Here is a 27,241-nt window from a genome sequence, read left to right as displayed (position 1 = left end):
AATGGCCACAGAAGAAAGGACTCTCTCTCTTAGAACTTTCAGCCGGAGCACAGTCTCACTGCATCTTGATTTGTGACTTCCATCTGCTAAAATTATGGGAAGTACACCTCCTTTGCATGAAACCATTTAGATGATGGTGCTTTGCTTCAGCAACCCCAAGAAACTAATACAGCCCCTTACCCCCAAATTTGATCTTGGGAAATCATTTTTCATTCTATAAGCTGCACCTTCAATTGTACTATCTTAGTGAATCCATTCCCAACCAAATCAGAACCCACATAATTTTTTCATTGTAAGTTTCCTTCAGAACACCTTCACATATAAAGTCCCACTGTTTAGTGGGATAATAATAATAAATACTTATACATTTAATTAATTTATTAATTCAAAGTCATTGTATTTTAAGGTTTTAACTAGTATGTGTATGCTGCCAGACCTCACATTTATGTTTCCCTTACTTATAAATATTTATACCCAAAGATGCATTTGAAATCTATACTCAGTGGTTATGAGTTTGTATCACTCTTGCAGAGAACCAGAGTTTGATTCCCAGCACCCACATCAAGCAGCTCACAATTACCTGTAACTCCAGCTCCAAGGGGATCTGACACCTTCTTCTGGTCTCCATGAGTACTTGCACTCACATCTGCACATTCTCTCACATAGACACACAATTTAAAATAAAAATAAATATTTTACAAAAGGATAAAGAGCTTTCAACTCCAGTTCTGTACTCTGGCCAGTCTAAAGTCAAGGTGTTGGGCCTGGTGAATATCCTTTTGGTGGTGAGTACTCTACAGAGTGTGGAGGTAGCACAGGGTATCAAGTAGGAAGAGTCATGCATACAAGGAAAAGCCAAAGTGTCTTGTATAACAAGCCCACTTTTGATAAAACATCCAGGAAATCTCTGACACTGTGAAAAGACCAAACATAAGAACAAAAAGAATAGAAGAAGAATAAGGATCACAGATCATATTTTCAGCAAAATCATAGAAGAAAAAAAAATTTAATCTGAAGAAGGACATGCCTATAAAGGTACAAGAAACTTACAGACACCAAATAAATTGGACCAGAAAAGAAAGTTCCCTTGCCACATGATAATCAAACACTAAACATACAGAACAAAGAAATAGTATTAAAAGCTGCAAGGAAAAAGGGCAATGTATAAAGGCAGACCTATTAGAATTAGACCTAACTTCTCAATGGAGACTCTAAAAAGTAGAAAGGACTGGAAAGATGTGCTGTAGACAGTAAGAGACCACAGTTGCCATCCCAGACTACTATACCCAGCAAAACTTTCAATTATTGTGATTAAGAAAACAAGATATGCCAGGCAGTGGTGGTGCACATCTTTAATCCCAGCACTCAGGAGGCAGAGGCAGGTGGATCCTTGTGCATTTGAAGCCAGCCTGGTCTACAAAGTGAGTCCAGGACAGCCAAGGCTACACAGAGAAATCCTGTCTCACAAATCCTAAAAGAAAGAAAAAAAGAAGAAAACAAGATATTCCATGATATAGCCAAATTTAAACAATATGTATCTACAAATCTAGCCCTATAGAAGGTATTAGAAGGAAAACTCTAACCAGAGGAGGTTAGCTCTATGGATGAAAACACCGGAAATAAATAATCTCACACCAGCAAAATCAAATGAAGGGAAGCACACAGATACACACACACACCACCACCATCAAGAACAACAACAACCATCACAAAAAAATAATAAGAATCAACAGTCATTGGTCATTGATATCTCACAATATCAATTGCCTCTATTCCCAAATAAAAAGACACTAACAGAATGAATGCAAAAACCTGATGCCTTCTTCTGCTGCATCCAAGAAACACACTTCAACATCAAGAATCAACATTACCTCAGGGGAAAAGGTTGGAAAATGAAATTCCAAGCAAATGGACTTAAGAAGCAGGATGGTGTAGCCATTTTAATATCTAGCAAAATATACTTCAAACAAAAATTAAACAAAACAAACAAAACAGATTGCGAAGGGCAGTACATATTCATCAAAGAAGAAATCCAACAAGAGAACATTGCAATTCTTGTCATTTATGCCCCAAACACAAAGGCAACTACATTTGTAAAAGAAACACTAATACAACTTAAATCACACTCTAACCCTCACACACTGATAGTGGGAGACTTCAATACCACACTCTCACCCATAACAAAAACTGAACGAAGAAATACTAGATATAACACAAATTATAAGCCAAATGGACCTAACAGATATTTACAAAACATTTCACAAAACATACAAAACAGAAAATAATAAAACTTTTTCTCTGCACCTCATGGAACTTTCTCCAAAACTGACCACATCCTCAGACATAAAGGAAGTCTCAATAGAAAAAAGAAGAGTGAAATAACTCCATGCACCCTATCAGACAACAATAGATTAAAGCTAGATATCAACATCAATAGAAAGCCTATAAATTCATGGAAATGGAACAACTCTCTACTGAGTGACCATTAAGTTAAGACAGAAATAAAGAAATTAAAGACTTTCTAGAATTTAATGAAAATGAATACACAATATACCAAAACTTTAGGGCACAATGAAAACAGTGCTAAGAGGAAAGTTCATAGCACTAAGAACCTTCTTAAAGAAATTGGAGCGATCTCATATTAGCATCTTAACAGCACATCTGAAAGCTCTAGAACAAAAAAAGTAATCACACCCAAGAGGAAGGTGGCAAGAAGTAATCAAACAAAGGGCTGAAATCAATAAAATAGAAACAAAGAGAAGAATACAAAGTATCAATGAAACAAAGAGTTGGTTCTTTGAGAAAATCAACATGAGAGACAAACCCTTAGCCAAACTAACCAAAAGACAGCAAGAGAATATCCAAATTAACAAAACTAGAGATAAAAAGAGGACATAACAGAAACTGAGGGAATCCAGAGAATCATACGACCTACTTTAAAAACCTGTACCACCCCCCCAATTAGAAAATATAAAACAGATGTATAGTCTTCTTGATAAAAGCAACTTACCAAAGTTAAATCAAGATCAGATAAATAATTAAATAGAGCAACAACCCATACCGAAATACAAGCAGTCATTCAATGTCTCACAACAAAAATCCCAGGCCAAGATTGTTCTAGCATAATAATCTACCAGATTTTCAAAGAAGAACTAATGCTAATACTCCTTAAATTAGTCTACAAAATAGAACCAGAAAAAAACATTGCCAAATTCATTTTATCAGACCACAGTTACTCTTATACCCAAATCACATAAAGAGTCAACAAAGAAAGAGAATTACAGACCAATTTCCCTCATAACATAGATGCAAAAATACTCAATAAAAGAGTTGAAAACCTAATCCAAGATCACATCAAAAAGATCATCCACCACAATCAAGTAGGCTTCATCTCAGAGGACCAGAGATAGTTCAGTGTACAAAAATTAGTAAATATAATTCACCATATAAACAAACTAAAAGAAGAAAAACCACATGATCAGAAAAAGGGTTTGACAAAATCTAATACCCCTTCATAATAAAAGTCCTGTAGAGATTATGGACAAAAGGGACATGCCTAAACTTAATAAAGTCAACTTACAGTAACTCTACAGCCAACCTTCAATTAAATAGAGAGAAACTCAAAAGCAATGCCATGAATATCAAGAACAAGATAAAAGACAAATAGACTGAGAAAGAAATCCAGGAAACAACACCATTCACAACAGTCTCAAATAACATAAAAGATCATAGAGCAACTCTAACCAAGCAAGGGAAAGACTTGTATGATAAAATTTTCAAGTCTTTGGAAAAAGAAATTGAAGAAAATATCAGAAGATGAAAAGATCTCTCATGCTCATATCAGTAGGATTAATATAGTAAAAATGATGATGGTCTAACTGATCATCTACATGGTAGCAGAATGCAAATAAATCCATGTGTTTCACCTACACAGAACTCAACTCCAAGTTGGTCAAAGACTTCAATATAAAATAGACATGCTGAACCTGATAGAAAAGAACGTGCTTATAGCCTGGAATGCACTGGCACAGAAGACAGCTTTCTGAACAGAACACCAATAGCGCAGAAACTAAGATCAATGATTAATAAGTGGGACCTTATGAAATAGAAAAGTTTCTGTAAGTCAAATGACACCATCAATTGGACAAAACAGTAGCCCACAGAATGGGAAAGGATTTTCACCAACTCCACATCCAAAAGAGGCCTAATATCCAAAATATATAAAGAAACTGAAGAAATTAGATATGAAAAACTCAAACAAGCCAATTAAAAATGGGGTACAGATATAAACAGAATTCTCAATATAAGAATAACAAATAGCTAAGAAACACCTAAAAAATGTTCAACATCCTTAGTCATCAAGTCAAAATTACTTTGCAATTCTATCTTTCACCTGTCATTATGGCTAAGGTTAATAACTCAAGTGACAGCACATGCTGGTGAGAATGTGGAGAAAGGGGAACATTCCTCCATAGCTGGTGGGAATGCAAACTTGTAAAACCACTACAGAAATCAATATGGAGCTTTGTCAGAAAATTGAGAATAGTTCTATTTCAAGACCCAGCTATATCACTCCTGGGTATGTACCCAAAAGACACTCCACAATATAACAAGGACACTTACTCAACCTCTGTTCATAACAGTTTTATTTGTAATAACCAGAATCTGAAAACAACCCAGATGTCCATCAACTGAAGAAATGTGCTGCGTTTATACAATGGAGTAATTATTTAACTGTTTAAAAAGTGACATAGTGAAATTTGAAGGCAAATGGATGGAACAAGGAAAACATCAGCGTGAGATAACTCAGACCTGAAAAGACAAATATGGTATGTACTCACTTTTAAATGGATATTAGCAGACAAGTCCATGATAACCACTCTACAATCCACAGACTCAGATTGGGTAAAGAGGAGGTGAACTGGGCACACCTAGGCAGGGGAGCAAGGGTGATCAGGTGTGGAGGGAAAGGATGGAGTAAGAGAGTACAGGGAGAGATAGCTCAAACTGGGGGAGTGTTGGGGGATGGTGTTAAAACCTAGTACAGTGGAAACTTCCTGGAATATATGAGGATGACCTTATTGAGGACTCCTAGTAATGGAGGATATGAATCTGAACTGGTCATCTTTTGTAGCCAGGCAAGTCTTCCAGTGGTGGGACTGGGTTGCATTCAGCGAGTTGTTGGCTGAGGGCATCCTGTGAATGTCCCTAACTAGCCCAGACTGATATGAGGACAGAGTAGTCACTCTCTGAACACTGACAGCTGGGCCCCTTTGCCAAGGACAACACCCACACAGCTCATTGAAAAGAGAGAGATCAGATTGGTGCCTGTATGGAAACCTCACCCCTACACTCTAGTCTCTTTGGCACAGGATAGTACTCTAAAGGCTACCAAAAGAAAAACCTGGACACCAACCCAGTCTCCAAACCTACATACAATCTGTTCCGCCTGCAGAATGTGCTGAGACAATGGTGGTGCAGTAGTTGTGGGAGTAAAACCAACCAATAGTTGGTTTAACTTGAGGCTCACAGCAGGAGAGGGAGCCCTTGCCTGACACTGCCTGGATGACCAGGAACAGGAAACTGGAGAACCCAAGGACCTAGGGTACAACTAAACACAGATGGTCCAAAAAAAGTCAATAAAATGATTCCTAATGATATTCTCCTATATTCATATTTGTTGCCTTATCCAGTGGGCATTAGAGAGGCTTCCTCTGGTAGAAGAAGGGAGCAGATACAGAGTCCCACAGGCAGAAATTGTGCAGAAAGAAAGTTTAAATTGGAGGTCTCCATTGGCTCCCTCCTCTTGCAGATCAGGGAACCCTGCACAAGATGGGGAAGAAAAACTGTAGGAGTCAGAGAGGATAGAAGATACCAGGAGGGCTGGTTCCTCAAGGAGCAGAGACGGCAAATGGCGGACTTCGATAGCTACGATGATCGGGCCTACAGCAGCTTCGGCGGCGGTAGAGGGTCCCACGACAGTGCTGGTGGCCATGGGTCCCGAAGCCAGAAGGAGCTGCCCACGGAGCCCCCCTACACAGCTTATGTAGGAAATCTCCCTTTTAACACAGTTCAGGGTGACATAGATGCTATCTTTAAGGATCTCAGCATACGGAGTGTGCGGCTAGTCAGAGACAAAGACACGGACAAATTTAAAGGGTTCTGCTACATAGAATTTGATGAGGTGGATTCCCTGAAGGAGGCTCTGACTTATAATGGTGCACTCTTGGGTGACCGGTTACTTCGTGTGGACATTGCAGAAGGCAGAAAACAAGATAAAGGTGGCTTTGGATTCAGGAAAGGCAGACCCGATGACAGAGGAATGGGTGGCTCTCGAGAACCTAGAGGTGGATGGGATCCCGGGATGACTTCAACTCTGGCTACAGGGATGATTTCTTATGGGGTAGAGGGGGCAGTCGCCCTGGAGATCGGCGAGCAGGCCCTCCAATGGGGAGTCGCTTCCGAGATGGCCCTCCCCTCCGTGGCTCCAACATGGACTTCAGAGAACCCACAGAAGAGGAACGAGCACAGAGACCATGGCTGCAGCTTAAACCTCGGACGGTGGCGACGCCCCTCAACCAAGTAGCCAACCCTAACTGAGCCATCTTCGGGGGAGCCAGGCCCAGAGAGAAAGTGGTTCAGAAGGAGCAAGAATGAGCTTAGGTTAGGAGGGAATGGGGCGTGGGGGAGCTGGAGCAAGACCACAGCCTGGTGGCAGCAGGTCGCCCTGCAGGCCCCATTTTCACCTGACACTGTCCTCCTTACAGCGGAAACACAGAGCTTGTGAGTGCATGTCAGCTGTTAACAAGTGGTTTCTAGTACATTCTTGGCTTTGCTATACCTATCTAGTGCCTGTTTTGTGCTTTCTTTCTGTTTTTTTCTCTCCCCTCTCATTCCTGGCCTCTCCCTGCCCCTTCCCACGCGGTGTGGATGTGGTCACGTGCGGAAGGTGGGCTGAGGTGCTTCATCCTCCTTTGCTTTCTTTCCTTCCTTTACACACCCAGGCCACACTCTGGGCTTGCTGTCCTCTGCTTTTTCTCGGAGCTTCTCTCCAACCTGCATGTCGAGTTCTGTGTTGCTGTGGCTTCTGGAAAAGAGCTGGAGCCATCCTCTAGGCGGCTGATGGTGACTGTTGATATCCAGCTGGGATGAGCATGCAGAATTGGAGGCATCTTGCTTTCAGAACAAGGAAACATGCCTGCTGGTCCTGGCAGACTGATGTGTTTAGGCACCCCACACCTGTCCCAGCCGCCTAGTGAAGCTCCTGTCAAATAGTGAGGCCAAAAGGTGCGGAGGAACCTGGACATTCTGTACTGGTGGCGGCCTGAGTGCCAGCAGCCTCGTGGCTTTGCTCCTGCTCGCTCTTAAGACCAAGCGCAAGCTCATTCCCTCCTCTTCCTGGGCCATGGAGGCCCCTGTGGGTGCAGCCCTGTGCAGCTCAATCTGCTTCCTGCGGCTAAGGTCTGTGGGAAGCAGGAGTGGTGCTGGAGCTGCACTGGGCAGCTGTGCTTGCACTGGGTCAGTACACACTTTCCATTGTGTCTGTCTGCTCCGGGGCACTTAGCCCAAGAGGCTGCTCCCCATCGCAGCTCAAGGCCTAGAGTCCGGCACTTTCTCTGATCGGTTGCACAGCTGTTGAGGCCCTCAGTACCTGGGTGTCTAGAAACCTCTAGGCTTGCTGCCCCCTCTGTGGGACAGACCCTGCTCCCACAGACAGTGTTGAGCACTCACCTAGGAGCAAGGGAATCGGGCTTTGCATTAGTTTGAACAGCTGTATGTGAACAAATGGGAAATGATTTGGCACCAAGTCCTCATCTGTTCCCATTGGAGCAGTTAAGGGTCAGCCAGCCTTAGGGAAAGGGGGCTGCGAGAGGTGCACAGCTTGCTTATTAGCTAGCAGCTTCCTGCCAGCCTACCCCTTAGCTCGTGATTGTCTTTGTCGCAAGGTCTCAGCAATTTACAGAACTCTCACTCCTTCCCTCGCCTGCCATCTTCTCTGCTTCTGAGATAAGAACCATTTGTGTAACACCAATACCTAACTTAAGACAGACATGCTTTGCGCGGTTGTAATCAAAGCTGACGCTTTCAGATGATCTAATCCATCTCCAGTGCGGATAAGACAGTACAGGCACGTCCATCCACACTGCTGGACGCCCAGCTGACTGTAAGAATGGGATTCCAAACACTTAACACATTCAGTTCTATGACAGAAAGTGAGTCTATGGATATGGTATTTTGTGAATGATCTTTTAAATAAAAGAGAACCTTACGTTAAAAAAAAAAAAAGATACCAGGAGAACACGGCCCACTGAATCAACCAAGCAGGGGCTCAAATAGGCTCACAGAGACTGAAGTAGAAAGCATGAGACTTACAAGGGTCTACAGCAGATCCTCTGTTTATATGTCATAGCTGTTAGTTTGGGACTCTTAACAGCAAGAACCAATATGTCTATTACTCTTTTACCTACTCTTGGGACTCTTTTCCTCCTATTGGTTTGCCCTTTCCAGCCTCAGTATGAGGCTTGTCTAATTGTATCTTGTTTGGTTATGTTTGGTTGTTGTCTCTTGGAGGTCTGCTATTTTATGACGAGAAATTGAGGGGAAGTGGATATAGGGGACAGGGTAGGTGGGGTGAAAAGGAGCTGGGAGGAGTGGAGGGTGGAGGGAGAGGAAACTGTGGTCAGGATATATTGTATGAGAGGGTAATCTATTTTCAAATAAGAAAAATGCTGTGAAGAAATTCTGGTTGAAAAAATTGAGAAAGAATCACAGAACATAAATTAGCTATCTTTCAAACGCTATAGAGAAAAATCATCACGCTTAAGATTCTGAGCTAAGTGAATAGTATATGTTAAAATGTGTTGTTAGTATGTCAAACTCTTTAGGAAATGATTATGCATTAAACTGTGATTATAAGAACAACAACAACAAAAAGAAATCCAGCATTCTAAATGATATCTTTTTGAAGGGTAAATGATGCACTAACTTAGCTATATAGTTTACACAAAGAGAAATATGTTAAAACAAAATCAGCAATGCCTCTTAAAATCATGTTCAGAATTCTACGTCTATGGCAACAGAAAGACATACTTTTTTACTGCTATTTTCAATAGCAGTTTCTGACCATAAAACTTAGGTTAACTTAGAAAAAAACTTTTCAAGAACATTTATAAACATAACTATTTAACTAAAATATGATTTCTAAACCCATAACAGTTTAGAAGCACACAAAGGGGACTTCTTTAATTTCATGTATGCTTCATGGTATGAGACGTGTAAATAACAGCAGAACAAAAATCTCATCATTTCTTCTATATATCTGTATGGAAAAAGGAACAAAGTATACTAGAACCACCAAAGAATTCTAAATAAAAGTCACTTGATAAGTCTGTTAGATGATCACCTCAAAACGTAAAACTATTGAGTGGCCAAAATGGGGTGGAAATAGGGTGAAATAGCTCAAAAGACAAGACCTACTTTCTGACACTGTAGTCTTGATTCTGTCATCTATTTGTTGAGGCAAGTTGCTAGACCTCATTCAATCCGTACTACTTACAAAGTCAATCTCTGCATTCACGTTCTATAAGAAGGAGGTAATGTACTTGGAATTAAATCAAGCAGTCATTACAGAAGCTTAAAGGTTTTGAAACGCTGGTGGATAAAAGCAGACACTTTCCCAAGGTAATTTGAGATTCAAAAGGAAGTTATTTTAATTGGTACAGATTCTGATGTTGACATGCCAGTGGCCTTACATCATGGGTTAGTGTTTTCCCTTCTGTGTCTTCTCCTACCCCACCTCCACCCACACACAGAGCCATGGAATTTGAATTCATCATTTATATTTAAAATAATCAATTCTCAAGGCTAGTAAATGGGCTGTGAATGTGAAAAGCCTCTATAAGATTTGAACGCATTAAATGATGACAGCTCACACTCAGAACAGTTAAAGTGCAATTATGGGAATTTTCTCTTTCTTCAAAGTCATTCTCCTGTGGCAACAGAAGGGGAAAATCTCATTTCTTTATGTGGTGCCCCCAACTGGGGTGGAGTCAAGCAGGAGATAGTTCATTCTTCCCTTCAGGTCAGGGGGCAGTACACGAAGCAGTCTGTAAAGTGACACCGGGCATTGATCTGTATGGAACCCAGGAGCCTTGCCTAGGATAGTTACATCAATGCACTTATAAACTGTGTGGCTATGACTTTCTGCTCTTAAAGCCAATTAATCAGAGGGAATTATTCTAGCAATTGTCAAGTGTCCTGAGCTGGATAGCCTAGAGAGTCTGTACCTGCTTTAGCTCAGTTCCTGGAAAATACTTCTTTTTGTATCCCAAGATGCAATGAATTCCAAACCGGAAGACCTATCACCTTGCTTTCCCAATATTTAGATTTGAACTACGTTCTTTCAAACCTGGAATTTCCCTCATTATCCCATTAGCTTAGAAATTCCAAATATTTTAACTCAGGTATCAACACAGAGTAGGGGTGGGGAAGATTCCTCCTGAACACCAGTGAAGCCAGGATCATACAAGGAGCTTCAATGTATTGAGCACTCAACCATTCTAGAATGTCTGATGTTGCTCCTGGAGGGTGCAATACAAAAAAAAAAAAACCCTGAGGATATATAGTCCTCCAACCTTGACTGATCTGGAAGTGTCTGGCCAATTTGAAGCTTTAAGCTTGGGAAAGTACCTCACTCATCTCTGCAGCACAATGATGTGTGCTCTAAATAGCTCTCATAGCAGCCTGTCTCAGAAAAGAATGTTTCACAGAAATAGTCAGGGATTCCACTTTAAAGAGTTCCTGTAAGCCAGCAAGAACTATACACACACGATATTAGACAGAAAGAACAAAATGTATGGAGAAATCTGCTTTTAATGGCACTTCTGAGAAACTCAATTTAAGGCTCTGAAAAATAAATCACCATCATCCATTGCAATCAGAGATTTTCTGGAGAAGTCTGACTCTGGGGGAATGGCAATTCACTTTGGGAACATAATGTAAAAACCAGCATTGATGACACAGATGTTTACCTAAGCCCACTAGCGTCAAATGATATAACCTTTACTGAGAATTAAATGCTCATGACAAATATTGGTTTTCTCATCCAATGGAACCAATAGGATATTCTCTCTACCACTGCCACATGCAAGACTACTCTGAAAGACTCCATCACAGAGAGTAGGCGTTAGTCAGCTCATTTTGAAATTTCTAAATTCACAAAATATCACTGACCCCAGGTCAACAAGCCTTTATTGAATTTAGAGACACAAACCTAGGCCAGAAAGAAAGTTCTTTATTTCCAGACAGGTGTCCAATAACTCTGGACCACTAGGGATAGAGGATAATGGGCTATAGATTTCTCTGTTCATGAAGAAGATAGCCAGTAACATCTTTTCCTTCTTCCATGATGCTGATTTTTAGAATACAATCTTATCCTCCTTATTAAAATGCCAGGGAAGACAGTGGCAACAGCTGTTAGGCAAATATGAAGACAAAACCATGACCAGATGAAGAGAAGTAAAGGGAGAGAGGGACAATTTGAATGGAAATGGCAGAATAAATAAATGAGAAAATTTATTATCCCCTAATTCATTTGCACTTATGTCAAGTTTATTTACTCTACAATTAAGCATGTGAGAATTCATTCAGAAATAGAAACTACCTATTCCCCACTAGATCATGAATTACAGGAAATGTCAGTCATTTTGATTATTATGGCCAATATGCCATGAATTCACTAAAACACAGATCTGTTTAAGTGACAGAAAACACAACTTTGTGGAATGAGCACCAAACTGAGACCTGATTGTTTTCTTTTAAGTAACCTTTCTCTGTGTCTCAATTCTTCATCTGTGACTGGGGGGTGGGGGGGGGAGGGTGGGGTAAGGAGGGAAAGAGAGGAAAAGAAAAGTGAGGGAGAAATTCTCAAACTCTCTTGCTTGTCATTAGAGGATGCTGTGGGGAATTGGTGAAGAGTATCTTTAACACACACACCGAGAAACTTCTGGAAGCCATTCACCTTTATGTCACAACACTGGGGGCCATTCACAGAGCTGCATGCCTGCAGCTTGGCCATATCCCCACTGGACCGTATTGTGTCTGAGATGTTGGTGGAGGTATGTTCACACTACCAACTTCCTCCTTCAGCATGTCCTACTTGCAAACTATGGTTGACTGGTATTCTCAGATGTTCCATGTAGGAGGTAAGGACTGACTGTTTATTTTAAAAATAATTTTCTAAGAGGGATTTAAAAATGTATATCAAAGCACTTTAACTGGGGAAAGGAAGAAAAACATTGCATTCAGTGATAAATGTATCAATGCCTTTACTCATCTCATAAAGCTTTCTGCATGAAGCTCTGCTAGGCTCTTGAGGTACGGAGTCCAGTGAAACGGGCCTCTAACCTCCAGGAGCTTTTATAGTTCAGTTACCAAGCACTTAGGTCCATAAAGCCACTGCCTTTAGTGTCCCTACATTTTAAAGGTAATTAGGAAACAGAAATTGATAATAAAAAAAAGGAAACGGATTTATTTAGACTTAGGTCAAATGGCGGGAGACAACAGTCTTCTGTGATAACTTTTAAGCAGCCATGAGATAAAAGCTAGCACAAATGGAAATTTAAAAGTGTGAGACAAGTTAACCAGTCCTTTCCTAGAAGAAACAGGACTTGGACCCCAGGCTGTCTTCATACTCTACAAGAGGGGTTTCTATTTATGGAAAATGGCATCTGAAAGAAGTCTCATCTTAAAAGAGGAAAGAATTTAGACCTGGAAAACTTCTCTACCCATAAATCCATTCCTTTGATAGGTGTAGAGTAGAAACCTTCCATATATTTTCTTTAGAAGTCAGCTCCAGCTCCAACACCCTAAATTCCTGTTACGTACACTAATTTTGCAAGAAGGAAAAAAGGAATAGTCTGAGAGCTGATGGGAGGGGCACATCTGTCTCTACGATATCTCCTGTCGCACAAGGACATCAGTATAGGATCACAGTCACCGTCCTATTGAAGAGGAAGACTAAGAAACGTGTGGTCCTTGTACTGTGCTGATGGTCAGACTAAGTGCAGCAGCCCATCACAACCACTTCTACACAATGCTGGGCCTCTGTCACAGGCCATACCTAGCACTAAATGGTAAGACCACAAAGATTAAACTGGGAGGAAGAATAAGATGGAAAGCCAGCATCTACAAGCATAGACAAGAAGCAGCTTTCCTACAATGACAAGTACTAAATGAACCCAGGTAGGAAAAGCTCCTAGGGAAAAGCAGGCATATACAAAACATGTGCACAGGGCTGAAGTATAATTCGATGGTATGCTGCTTGGCTGGCATGTGTGAGACCTTGGTATATTCCCAGCAGCCTCAAAAACACATGAAAACAAATGGGGGTGTGCCAGTGAAAGACCTAGAGTCATACAATTGCTACTGTAGACAAAGTACCTCCCTTCATCCATGAGGGCCTGATGCTGGAAAACATGAAAGGACTATGCACAGATACCCTGGCTTCACTCGGGTCCTTGTACCATCTACCCTCAGACCTCTTTCTGTAGCACCATAATGGTAGAGAAAAGTGACTGTGCCGCAACTTGCTTTCTCCCAGAGTCAGCAACTTGGCAAAGTTCTGACATGACAGGGACTGAATCACTCCTCAGAGCCTTGAAATAATAACCATATAAGATGTTCAAATCTGGTAAATAGTGTATTGCTCAAAAACTCCTCCTCTGGATGAGATGCTCTAAGATTAGAGATGGTGCAGTGAGTTGGAGTAGTTGCCATCTGAGAAAACCCAACCCAGTTATCATAGGGACTATGATTGCCCAAGTGGCTAAGCAACACCCACTAAGAAAAATTACCTCTAAAAAGGCAACCATTACAAATGAAAAAGAAAATTCTATGTATTTATTAATTCATTCATTGACCTGTTTATTTATGTTTGTTTATTCATTTATTGATGTGTTTATTTGAGACAGGGTCTTGCTATATAGGCCAAGCTGGCTTTGAACTCACAATCCTCCTGCCTCAGTCTCCCAGGCACTGAGATTATAGGCATACACCACCAAACCAAACAAAAGAGCTAGGTTTTAGTGGTCTCTGATTATCTTGTGAGATTTTTGGCATTGATATTCTAATGAAAGTCTAAGGCTGATGAAAAAGAATGTGGAAGACCTCACTTGCAGCAACAAACAGAAAACCCAAGTGTCTGCTGCCCCCATGTGGCCATAGTCACTCTTTGCTTTTAACAAGTTTATTTTTCTCTTAAGTACAAGTATATTAACATCAGCAGAAAGAAGTGTGACGAAATTAGACATTTTGGCGAATATAAGCCTTCTGTAGGAGACTCTCTTTTTCTGTATCCTTAGTAAAAATCATATCTGACATGGAAAAATAAAATTTCTCCAGGTCAGCCTGGAAGATCTCAGTGGCAAATTATACTGTATCTTTTTTAAACTGAAGGCCTTTATCCTGGCACTTTAAACCCAACTATTAAGAGCAATTAATTTTGTAGTCAGGGTAAATTTTGGATCAAAGTTTTGTGGGTGAGTTGGCTTCCCCTCTCTCCACTAGGATTCCTGTCTAGTTAGAGAGTGGAATCTTCGGTTTCCATGCAACTAGGGGTCTCAGCTAGAGTCACTCCCACATCCTCCCAGGTATGTAAAGTTAGTTAGCTAGCTAGTTAGTTAGTTAGTTAGTTAGTTAGTTAGTTAGTTAGAAATTAAAATAAAGTAGTTGGTGATAATTATTATACATCTACAATAGTTTAATTAATAAATTGTTTTTCTATTTATTTCACCAAGAGCAACTAATTCCCAGGAATTCAGTGAGAAAATTCTGGAAAAAAAGCTCAATCAAAATCTTGGTCATTTACTGCTAAAATATTGAAGTTGGAGAAATGGCTCTGTGGTCAAGAGTACTTAGTGCTCTTACAGACTATCAGAGTTCAGTTCCTAGCATCCGTATCAGATATCTAGTATTTAAAATATGAATAATTTGTGCATTAGTCTCAGACCGTCAACCTTCTCCAAATTTATTTGTTCTGTTATTTTTTGTTGTGGATGATTCACTTCAATACTTTACATTTAGAATTTTATTGTTTATAAATTAACACAGTTTTACTACCATTTTCCAGTGTACAAACTTTAATTTCTTTTCTTGTTGCATTGACTGAAATATCAGTTCAATGGTGAATAAAAGTAAGAATATTCCTCTCCCCTAGGTCTATGACCAAGGGGGACCTCCTCCTCCACTATATGGTCATAGGCTATCAAGTCTCATCTTGGTAGCCTGCTTATTCTTTCTCTGAGTGCCATCAGGCCACCTCACCAAGGGAAGGTACTTAAATATGGAACACCAGAGTTCATGTCAGAATCAGCCCCCGCTCTCCACACAACTATGGAGAATGTCCAGTCTATTGGCTAGATCTGAATAGAGGTTCGATGTTTACTGCTTGTATTGTTTTGGTTAGTGCAATGGTTTGATCAGACTCCCCTGGACCCCGATCCACCCATCACATTGTTCTTCTGGTAGGTTTCTTATACCCTCTGGGTCCTTCTATTTCCCCATCTCCTATATTTCTCTTACCTAGAGTCTCAGTAGGATGTCCTCACATCTATCCTAATCTCCTGGTAAGTGAAGACTTTTGTGGGACATGCCTTTTGTGCTAGGGGAAGGGAATAGGGTGAAAGCGGGAGGGAGGAAGGAATGGGAGGATACAAGTGATGGGATAACAATTGAGTTGTAATCTGAATAAATTAATAAAATTAAAATTAAAAAAAGAAATAAGAATAGATTGTTCTTGCCTTGTTCCAAGTTTGCAAGAATCATTAAATATTTTAATGGTGAGTATTATTTTAATGAAAGGTCTTTCATAAATTTTATTTATGTAGCTAAGAAAACTTTCTTTGTATCCTAGCTTTCTCATAGTGTTTTCCACATTTATAAGTGGGTTTTGAATTTCATCAAATGTTCAACATCTACTCAGATTATTGTGCTTATTTTATTCCATTAATAAGATTTATTATATTTATTATATATTTTAATGATAAGTTCAACTTGGTAATACACAATATATGATTTTTAATATGAAATATGATTGAATTGGTAGTATTTTGTTGAGGGTTATTATATCTACATTCATAAAGAATATCAATATTTACATGCTTCTTATGTATGTTTCTGACTTTGGCATCAGTGTAATTAATACTCATTTTTATGTTTTCTGAAAGTTCATAAGAAAAAATGCTAAGTGTCAGGCAGTAGTGGCACATGTCTTTAATCCCAGCACTTAAGAGGCAGAGACAGTTAGATGTCTGTAAGTTTAAGGACAGCATGGTCTACAAAGTAAGTTCCAGGACAGCAAGCGATGCACAGAGAAACCCTGCCTCAAAAAAAAACACAGCAAAACAAAACACTAATTCTTCTGTAGTATTACATAGAATGTATCAGTGAAACCACCTGAGCATGGACTTCTCTTTGTGTGTAAAATTTCCATGACTGGCTTATTGTTAAGTCTAGCAAGGTTCACCCTGAATTGATTTTAGTAAATTTTATATTTCTAGCAATATATCCATTCTTGTCTACATTGTCTTTAAAATCCATTATTGAACTGCATTTTATGACTAAGATATTTTCTTTGTTGTAGCTTTTGAAATTAAATAATACATTTTGATTTGTCACTATTTATTTCTTATTAATGCTAGGTTATTTTTTCTTTTATTAAAAATAGGTTCTTTTCTCATTCAATATAACCAGATTATAGTTGCCCCTCCCTCTACTCCTCCCAGTTTCTTCCTCACTTAATCTCTCCTCCAGATTCACTCTTTCTGACTCTCATTAGAAAAGAACAGGATTCTAAGAGTTAACAAGCAAACATGACAAAACAAAATATAATAAGATGATGCAAAATCTATCACATTGAAGTTGGACACTGTGAATTTATATAAACCTTTCTCGGTTAGTTGACTCAGAAGGCCTTGCTCTCTTGGTGTTTCCAGTCCTTCTGTCTCTTTGGAATCTTTCTGCTTCTTCTTCTTCTGTGGGATTCAATGAGCTCTGGGGTGAAGGATTTGATGGAAATATCTTGTTTAGACTCTTTCTATGTGGAGTTTCTCACTGTAGGCCTCTGTATATGTTCCCATCTGGTACCAGATGAGGCTTCTCTGGTAATGACTGAATAAGGTGTGTATGTGTGTGTGTGTGTGAGAGAGAGAGAGAGAGAGAGAGAGAGAGAGAGAGAGAGAGAGAGAAAGAGAGACAGACAGACAGACAGAGGCACAGAGAGACAGAAACAGAGAGACACAGAGAGACACAGAGAGACAGAGAGACAAAGAGAGTTTTTTGGCTTTACTCTAAGCCTCTGGGCTATCTACTGTCTGGTTCTTGGTCACCCAAGCAGTGTCAGGTATGTGTTCCTTTCATGAAGTGCGCCTTAAGTCAAATCAGACATTGGTTAGCCACTCCCGCAAGTTCTGTACCACCAGTGCCTAGGCAGGACAGATTATAGGTCAGGGGTTTTTGTCACTGGGTTGGTGTTTACATTTCTCTTTCAGTAGTCTGCAGTGCACCTTCCCACACCAAAGAGACTAGAATTTAGGGGCGAGGCTTCCATATAGGCACCACTTCAACTTCTCCATGTTCAGAAAACTGTGTGGATGTTGCCCTTGGCAATGGGGCTGGTTGTTAGTTTGTGAAGAGCAACCCATTGTCTTAGCAACGGGCTGGAATTTCTATGGGACACCCTTGGCCAAGAACTCAATTGAATGCAACCCACCCCAGCCACTGGAAGCTTTGTCTGGCTACAAAAGATGACCAGTTGAGGCTCCCATCCCCTATTACCAGGAGTCCTCATTAGGATCACCTTCATAGATTTTAGGATGTTTCTCCTGCACTAGGTTTCCACACCATCCCACAAATATCACCCAATTACATCTGTCTTTCCATCCCTCCCTCTGATACCTGATCCCTCCTGTTCCAATCCCCACCTGCCCCAAATTCACCCTTGATATCTATTCTATTTCCCCTTCCTAGGGATATCTATGCCTCCTTCCAAGGACCCCCCTTCTTAGCCTCTCTGAGTTTGTGGCTTACAGATTGATTATCATTTATTTAATAGGTTACATTAACTTATAGTGTGTACATACAATATTTCTCTTTCTAGGTCTGGGTTACCTCACTCAGGGTTTTTTTCTAGTTCAAACCACTTGCCTAAAAGTTTCATTATGTCATTTCTTAAATAGCTGACTAATACGTCATTGTCTAAATGTACCACATTTTCTTTATCTGTTCTTTGGCTGAGGAACATCTAGATTTCTTCTAGTTTATGTCTATTATGAAAGAAGTCACAATGAACATAGTTCAGCAAGTGTCCTTGTTGTTGGATGGAGTGTCCTTTGTGTGTATGCCCAGGAATGGTATAGCTAGATCTTGAGGTAGAGTTGCCAATTTTCTGAGAAAGTGCTAGACTGATTTCTATAATAGATGTACAAGTTTGAATCCTACCAGCAATAGAGGAGTGCACATATCCTTACTCGTCATCCTCACCAGAATGAGCTGTCACTTCAGTTATTGATCTTAGCATGTCTGACAGCTGTAAAATGGAATCTCAAAGTAGCTTTGATTTCCATTTCCCTGAAGGCTAAGGATGTAGGCTTAGGTTTTTCAAAATCTACTTGATTTTGCTTGTTTGTTTTGTTTATTATTTTATGGTTTCTTTTTTAACATATACATTTATATTATTACACATGCATAAATAAACTACATACAGCAGGAAGAACCATGAGACAATCATGAGTGATATAAATGTTACATTCATAATGATTTGGCTATTTGTATTTGTCAAACGTGAAGTAAACATCTTTCCTATCTTGTTGGTTCTAAATTTCTAAATGAAAATCAATATCTATCATATCTCACCTCTATTAATTTAAATCATCTATCTTGATCTAAAAAGATCTTATCCCCTAACAAACTAAATTTGATTGTAAGACTAAACTATCTGGTCTTCAACCCCCACCAGAGACTTGAGAAGGAATAAAACTTAAATGCCTGAATGAGCCAGTAGTGCAGGTTAGCAGCTTCCAACCTGAAAAAATTACTGAGACAGTTTACTGTCTGAACAGTCACCCAAAATTCTCTATAATGTTGGAGCATCATCTTTGGCCATCTAGCCCAATAGTTCTGCCAGACATATTTGCGAGGCAGGAACTATTGATGATTTGCTTACCCTGTCTTGGCTGATTTTGGCCATCAACTCTGCCTGCATCTTAACCTGCCCATTTTTAGGCAGAATTCTGCCTGTAGCAGAAAGGAGGACATTTTGCTCAGTGGCTTGTTTGCCACCTTTGAAGCCAACTCCATAAGAAGGTTCTTTGATGCTCATCATCTTCTTTGAGGCAGGCATGGTGTTGTCAGGAGTTCACTTGTCTTGTCAAAGAATCTTTAGAATAATAAAAACATCTTTAAATGCCATATTCTGTAGGTCTCTGAGGCTTTTGAAGACCTTATTTAACTATTTTACTTTATATGTCTATACAATCATATCTATCTGCTAGACCTAGGATATATATTCTTGTGATAAAATTAGACTATTATTTGACATGACCATGATTTGCATCAATATACAAAATTCTATACCAATGAATTAAAAATAACTTTCTTTGTGAATAACAATTAAGGCCTTGGGTTAGGGAGTAGGCTCAATCATCTACCTTTTGTTCTATCCCATCTCTATATTTCTATATCCCTCTTTCTTTCTTTTCAGCTCCTATCTCTTTACCTACAACAGAAAGATAAAGGAAAAGAGAGATATCCCTGAGTCCAACCTAGTTTTCTCTCTGTATAAGACCAATAATAAGTTATAACCACCTCCTGATGGAAATAAGCATCTGTAGACCAAGAGAGCAAACAGAAACCTACTCAAGCCCTCTCAGAAGAAATGGGACATCGTTCTCTTAAGGTTTCTTCAGGCTAATTTGGGGCAAATATTACCTTAGAAGAGGCCCAAAAGATTGGGGAAAATGGTTAAGCAAGCCAGGGATTGCATTTGTGGTCCAGTTTCTAAATGTTGAAAGATTCCAGGCTTAATTGGAGTCCTGTATGGGACAGACAGAAATGCTGGACCAAATGAGATCAGAAGCTTTCCACAATGCAGTCTGGGAAACTGTCTAATTCTGATGGGTAATAGCAACTGAGGCACCTGGGGCTGGAACATGGAGAATGCAGGATGTCAGTGTGCAGCTTGCTGAGAGGAATGAATTCTGTCTGGTCTGATCCAGCGTCAGTGTCCATTTCTTTTGTTCTGAAAACATAATTTCTCACAAGCATTATACAGTTCTAACATTATAATTGCATGAGGTGTAGAGGATGTACAGAGCAATGAAGGCTGGTTCTTATTTAGGGTTCTTAAACACTTCGACCTCACTTCGAACCCACCAACCACAGGAAAGGGGGAAAGAATGTTAATAGGTAAAAAGGGTTTGCAGACTCGTTTAGACATAGTTTCTTGGGCCAATTCCACTCTGCATTGATAGGACACCAGCAGTCTAGTCCAGTAGCTGAAAGCAAAGAACACATGAATCCGTAGAAGTGGCATGATCCAGCAGAAACTGCAGGGCCCCGCAGAATCAGCGTGAATTCGTGCAAGTGGCTGGAATCAGCCAGAGTACCATGAAAAGTTCTTTGGAATGTCTCTCTCTCTCTCTCTCTCTCTCTCTCTCTCTCTCTCTCTCTCTCTCTCTCTCTCTCTCTCTGAAGCAAAGACCAGCAAAGTGTTGCATGGTGTGGAAATTCCGAAAGCCTCAATCTCACTGTTCGCGGTTCTTTTGTTCGTTCCCACCATAACGTGCCCTCTCCCATGTCTGCTCCCAGCAAAACCTCTCATGCTTTCTCTTCCAGAAAAAAACATCACGTGATCTCTCATAAGACAGCTTCCAGCAGAACGCCACATGGCACAACTGAGCCTTCTTCAAAGGAACCAGAGACTTCCACTTCATAAGGCTGTTAAACATTCCTTTAAGTGTTTGACAGCCAATTTGAGATTCCTCAGCTGAGAATTCTGGTTAGATCTGTACCCCATTTTTAATTGGATAATTTGGGTTTTCGTAACTAGTTTCTCAAGTTTCGTTATATATTTTGGATATTAGACTTCTATCAGATGTGACATTGGTTTTTAAAAAAATCTTTTCTCATTCTGTAGGCCGCTGAATATTTTGTTGTGTGTTTTGTTTTGTTTTGTTTTTTGAGACAGGGTTTTTTTTTTTTTTTATGCAGCCCTGGATATCCTGGAATTCACTCTGTAGACCAAACTGGCCCCAAACTCACAGAGATATGCCTGCCTCTGCTTCCCAAGTGCTGGGATTAAAGGTGTGTGCCTGAGGTCCTATTTATCAATTGTTGATCATAGTGTCTTTACTATTGGTGTTCTGTTCAGAAAGTCCTTTCCTGTGTCAATTCGTTGAAGAGTATTCTCCATTTTCTCCTCTATCAGATTCAGTGTATCTGGTTTAATGTTGAGGTCTTTGATCCATTTGAAGTTGAATTTTGTGCGTGGTGATAAGTGCAGATCTATTTGAATTCTTATACATGTAGCCATCCAGTTTCACCAGAACCATTTGCTGAAGATGCCAACCTTTTCCAGTGTGTATTTCTAGCTTCTTTATAAAAAACAACCAGGTGCTCATAGCTCCCTTCCTCCCTCCCTCCCTCCCTCCCTTTGCCTGTTTGGATAAGGGTTTGTCTATCTTGTTGATCTTCTTAAAGAACCAACTCTTCGTTTCATAGATACTTTATATTGTTCTCTTTGTTTCTATTTTACTGATTTCAGCCCTCAGTTTGATTATTTCTTGTCATCTACTCCTCTTGGGTATGATCACTTTTGCTCTAGAGCTTTTCCCTATGCTCTCAAGTTGATAGTTTGAGATCTCCCCCCCCCCTTCCTGCCCACACACACCTTTTTTTTTTTCTTGTAGACACTTGGTACTATGAATTTCCTTCTTAGCACTGCTTTCATTGTGTCCCATAAGTCTGGGTTGTCATGCTTTCGTTTTCATTAAATTCTAGAACATCTTTAATTTATTCATTTCCGTCATTCAGTAAAGAGTTGTTCAGTTTCCATGAGTTTATAGGCTTTCTCTTGTTTCTGTTGATGTTGATATTCAGCTTTAAAGCATGCTGGTCTGATAGGATTCCAGGAGTTATTTCACTTTTCTTGTACCTGTTGAGGCTTCCTATATGTCTGAGTATATGGTCAATTTTGGAGAAAGTTCTATGAGCTGCAGAGAAAAGGCTATATTATTTTCTGTGTGGGTTTAATTTTCTGTAAATATCTGTTAGGTCCATTGGTTTATAACTTCTGCTATCTCCAGTATTTCTCTGTTTAGTTTTTGTCTGGATGGCTAGACATTTGGTGAGAGTGGAATATTGAAGTATCCTACTATTTGAGTGTGAGAGTCAATATGTGTTTTAAGCTACAGTTGGTTGCCCTTGTGTTTGAGGCATAAATGATTTTAAATTATTTATTCACTTTATATCCCAATAATAGCCCCCTCCCTACTCCCCTGCTGGTCCTGCCCTCCCTCCATTTTCCCTCTATATCCCCTCCCCTACCCCTCAGAAAAGGGGAGCCCCCACCACAATCCACTTCAGAACATCAAGTTGCATCAGGACTGAGTGCATTCTCATCCCCTGTGGCCTGGTGACTCAGCCCCACCAAAAAGAAGTGATTGAAAAGCAGAAAACAAAGTCCATGTCAGAGAGAGCACCCATTCCTCTTTTTAAGGGACCCACATGAATAACAAGTTGCCCATCAGGTACTTCTGTCTAGAGGGTGTAAGTCCAGTCCATGCATGGTGCTTGCTTGGTGCTTCATTCTCTGCAAGCCCCTCTGGGCCCAGGTTAATTGGATCTGTTGGTCTTCTTGTGGCTCTCCTGTCCTCTTCACATCCTTCTATCCTTCCCCATACTCTTCCACAAGGTTCTCTTGCACTCCACCCAATGTATGACTATGTGTTTCAGCATCTGTTTCGATCCACTACCTCTCAGAGGACAGCTTTGCTAAGCTCTCATCTGCAAGCATAGCAGAGTGGCATTAATAGTGTCAGGGGTTGGCTCTCTCCCATGTTATGGGTCTCAGATTAGGCCAGACATTTGTTGGACATTCTCTCAATATCTGCTCTATTTTTATCCCTGCACATCTTGTAGTAAATTTGGGTCAAAGTTTTTGTGTGTGGGTTGGTGTTTGGGAGCAGAAATGTTAATAATTACAATGTCTTCTCCTTGGATTTTTCCACTGATGAACATGTAGGGTCCTTTCTTATTGCTTTTGATTAGTTTTTATTTGTAGTCTATTTTATTGGATATTAAAATGGCTAAACCTGCTTCTTAGGTCCATTTGCTTGGAATATCTTTTTCCAGTCTTTTATCCTGAGGTAATGTCTATTCTTGATCTTGAGGTGTGTTTCTTGGATGCATCAGAAGGATGAATCCTGTTTTTTAATCAAGTTCTTTCAGTCTGTGTCTTTTTATTGGAGAGTTAAGACTATTGATATTGCGAGATATCAATGACCAATGATTGTTGATTCCTGGTTTTGTTGTTTTTGGTGGTGGTGTGGTGGTGGATGTGTGCGTCCCTCATTTTGATTTTGCTGCTGTGAGATTATCCTGTGTTTTTATGGGAGTAGTCAACCTCCTTGGATTGGACTTTTCCTCCTAGCATCCTCTGTAAGACTGGATTTATAGATATTGTTTAAATTTGCCTTTATCATGAAATATGACATTTTTCTCCATCTGTATTGACTGAAAGTTATACTGAGTATATTAGGTTGGCTGGTATCTATGTTCTCTTAGTGTTTCCAACACAACTGTTTACATCCTTCTGACTTTTAGAGTAACCATTAAGAAATTGGGTGCAATTCTAGCAGTTCTGCACTTATAAGTTACTTGGTCTTTTTCTATTGCAGATTTTAATGTTCTTTCTTTGTTATTACATTTGGTGTTTTGATTATTGTGGGGAGGGTCCTTCTTTTCTGGTCCAATCTATTTGGTGTTCCGTATGATCCTTGTATTTTTTTAGCCACCATCTTCTTTAGGTTAGGAAGTTTTTCTTCTATGATTTTGTTGAAAATATTTGCTAGTCCTTGAAGCTGGGACTCTTCTTTAATTTTTATTATTCTTAGATTTGGTCTTTTTTACAGTGTTCTAGATTTCTGTCAGGAGTTTTTTAGATTCAACATGTTCTTTGACTGACATCCATTTCTCCTATCTTATATTCAATACCTGAGATTCTCTCTTACATCTCTTATACTCTGCTGGTGACACTTGTGTCTTTAGTTTCTGTTCAGTTACTAAATTTTTCATTTCTAGAATTGCCTCCGTTTGTGTTTTCTTTATTGCTTTTAATTCCGTCAAGTGCTTGTTTGTTTTTTCCTGGGTTTCCTTAAGGGATTTTTACTTCCTCTTTAAGGACCTCCATCATCTTCATATAGCTGGTTTTAAGGTCTTTTTCTTGTGCTTTAGCAATGTTGCAATAATCAGGGCCAGTTGTAGTAGGATAGCTGTAATCTAGTGAAGATATATTGCCCTATATTTTATTGACTGTGATTTTATGTTGGCATCTTAATCATCTGGGGTTGGGATGATTATAGTTCTAGGTGCTGATTTCAAGATTTGCCTTTGTGGGGTGTGTTTTGTTCCTTGGTTTGTTTCCAGAGATTGTTGGAGAGTGTGATAACTGTGTGTTGCTTGTTTTCCTGGCCTGCTCAGATGGTGTGTTCACAGGAAATTTCTGATGATGGTGGAGGCTGAGATACTAGGATCAGTTGGAGGAGGAGGATTTTTGTGATCCATTGGGAATGGGGGTCAGAGAGGAAATAGAGACCACAGCTGATTTCATGTTACAGAGCTGGGGCTGATACTGGAAAGATTAGATCTTAGGAACAACAGGAGAGGTATGGGTACATCTTCAGCCTACTTGTTGTTCTGAGAGGAAAGGCCATTGGGTTAGTAGGAGGTGCTTGCTGGATTTGGGGGCTTGGAAAAAACAATGTGTGTGGTGGAGGGATTTTAGAAGGGGAAGATCTGTGGGATGCACAACAGATGGGAGCATAGGGGCAGGGCAGGCTACAATTGGTGTTCTGCTGTAGAGCTGGGCTGAGACTTGGAGTTTGGTTATGAAGGAAGGCAGGGGAGAGTGAAGACCTCTAAACAACCTACATGTTTTTCTGGCAAGTGTGGCCTGTGGGTTAGAAGGAAGGTGCCTACTGTAGTTGGGCACTGGGACAATTCAAAGAGTAGAGGGAGGTTAAAATGGATTCTATGGGATACATAAGATATGTGGACTGAGTGTGAGGAGGATGCACCTGGTGTTCTGTTGGAATGCTAAGGAGGAGACTGGGGTATTGGATTTGAATGGAAGAAGTGAGTGCTTAGGGTCTTCAGTTAGCTTTCTGTTTCCCTGTTCTGCTAGGCTGCTATCTTCTTAGTAAATGCTTGCTGGTATTGGGGGCTGGGATAATGGGATAAGTTGGAGGAAAGAAGATTGAGGAAAACCTTTGTGATCCATTGGATATGGAGCCAGAGGGGAGCCACAGAGGGTTTCTTGCTGTAGAGCTTGGGATGAGACTTAATGCTAACTTACAAACTATAAAAACTTCGCACCAATATAGCCACTTCTCCCTACCTCTTGTATTATTTTCAGAGGTATTATATATCTATATGTCTATATGTAATCAGCATAAAAACAGAGTTCTATATCATTTATACAATAATATATTTTAAATCTCTTAGAAATTTTTAAATGAATTCATATAATATTATATATACCTTCATAGTTACTTTTTCTGGAGATTTTTATTTCTGAGTCACTTGGAATTACCATTCAATAACATCTCTTCATTTTGTTTAATTTATTTTTATTTTTATTATGAGAGCTTTTTTACTCTGCATGTATGCCTGTGAGCTACATGCCCACAGAGGCCAGAAGAGGGCATTGGATCCCTTGAAACTAGAGCCACTGATGGTTGTGACCTACCATATGCATGTTGACAATCAAACCTGGGTCTCTGGAAGACCAGACAAGTTCTTACTCACTGAGCCATCTTTCCAGCTCATAATGTCACTTCTTGCCAGCGTAAAAACTTTAATAATTTCTGAAAGAATATATTTGCCTATGGAGTAATCTCATTAAATTACTTTGACTTTACAAAACATTGGCAAAACCCTATGACAGATATAAAAGCAAGCCAGAAGAATGCCAATATTCAATTTGTACACAAGTAACTCCAGGCACATTCACACCCTCATAAATAAAAAATCTATGCATAAGTGGGAAATGTAACACTGAGGTGGCCAACAAGTCCTTGGAATATCAACCCATCCTCATCCCAACCTATGTGAGGGCAGGTTAAAGATTTTTTTTTGTAAACTCTCTTTTGAGAGAAAATCTTGCAGTAGTGAGTACATTCCCACTTTCCTATTGGAACTCACCACAATCACTTCAAGCTAAGATAATGGACACAAAGATAACTCACGATTATGGTGGCTACTTTTCACACACGAAGACTGATATCTGCCTTTCTCTCAGCTGCTGAGCTGTGTAGAAATAGACTCAGCCAATCTCTCTCTAGGGTACATAAATATTGAGATAATTCAGGAAACTTGTTTTGGGGTACTAGGGACTGAACCCAGGGCCCTATGTCTACTAATTAGGTGTCTGCCACTAAACTATATCCTCAGCCCTTGCAATAGTTTATTCTAAAACTCAACATATCCTTGGGGCTTTAGGATGTAGATAAAGACAGAGACTGATGCTTGTTCTAAGCTGGATAAACCTGTTCCACCAATCTTGCACAGTAAAGTGAGCAATCCAGTAATCCAGACTGTAGACTTCCAAGTTTGGTGGGATGAAAAAGTGTGGGTTTTCTCAGGGTCCTGGGAGGCAAGTAGATACCCTGAAAGGCAGTTCGATGACAAGACTGGAAAAGATTTCAAACCAAATAGACACCCAATTAGGTCAGTTGAATGAGGTGAAATGCCATTCTTATAGTAGAAACTGAGATAGTAACTCAGCTGAAGAGTATTTGCACAGTCTGTGGGTTCTTAGGGCTACCACACATCTGGACATTTACACAATGGAATACTACTCAGTTATTAAAAATAAGGAGATCTTGAAATTTGCAGGCAAATGGATGGAACTAAAAAAGATCATCCTGAGTGAGGTAGCCAAACCCAGAAAGACACACATGGTAAATAC

General features: G+C 39.9%; 1 pseudogene; it reads left to right on the top strand.

Annotated features, from left to right (window-relative positions):
* The first annotated feature begins 5,888 nt into the window (after nucleotides 1-5,888).
* On the top strand, nucleotides 5,889-6,672 carry LOC127185012 (eukaryotic translation initiation factor 4H-like; annotated as a pseudogene).
* The last annotated feature ends 20,569 nt before the right edge of the window (nucleotides 6,673-27,241 follow it).

This window comes from Acomys russatus, chromosome X (genome assembly GCF_903995435.1).
Source record: "Acomys russatus chromosome X, mAcoRus1.1, whole genome shotgun sequence".
Lineage (NCBI taxonomy): Eukaryota > Metazoa > Chordata > Mammalia > Rodentia > Muridae > Acomys > Acomys russatus.
The sequence above is the reverse complement of the archived record's forward strand: the minus strand, read 5'-3'. Positions and strand labels throughout refer to the sequence as shown.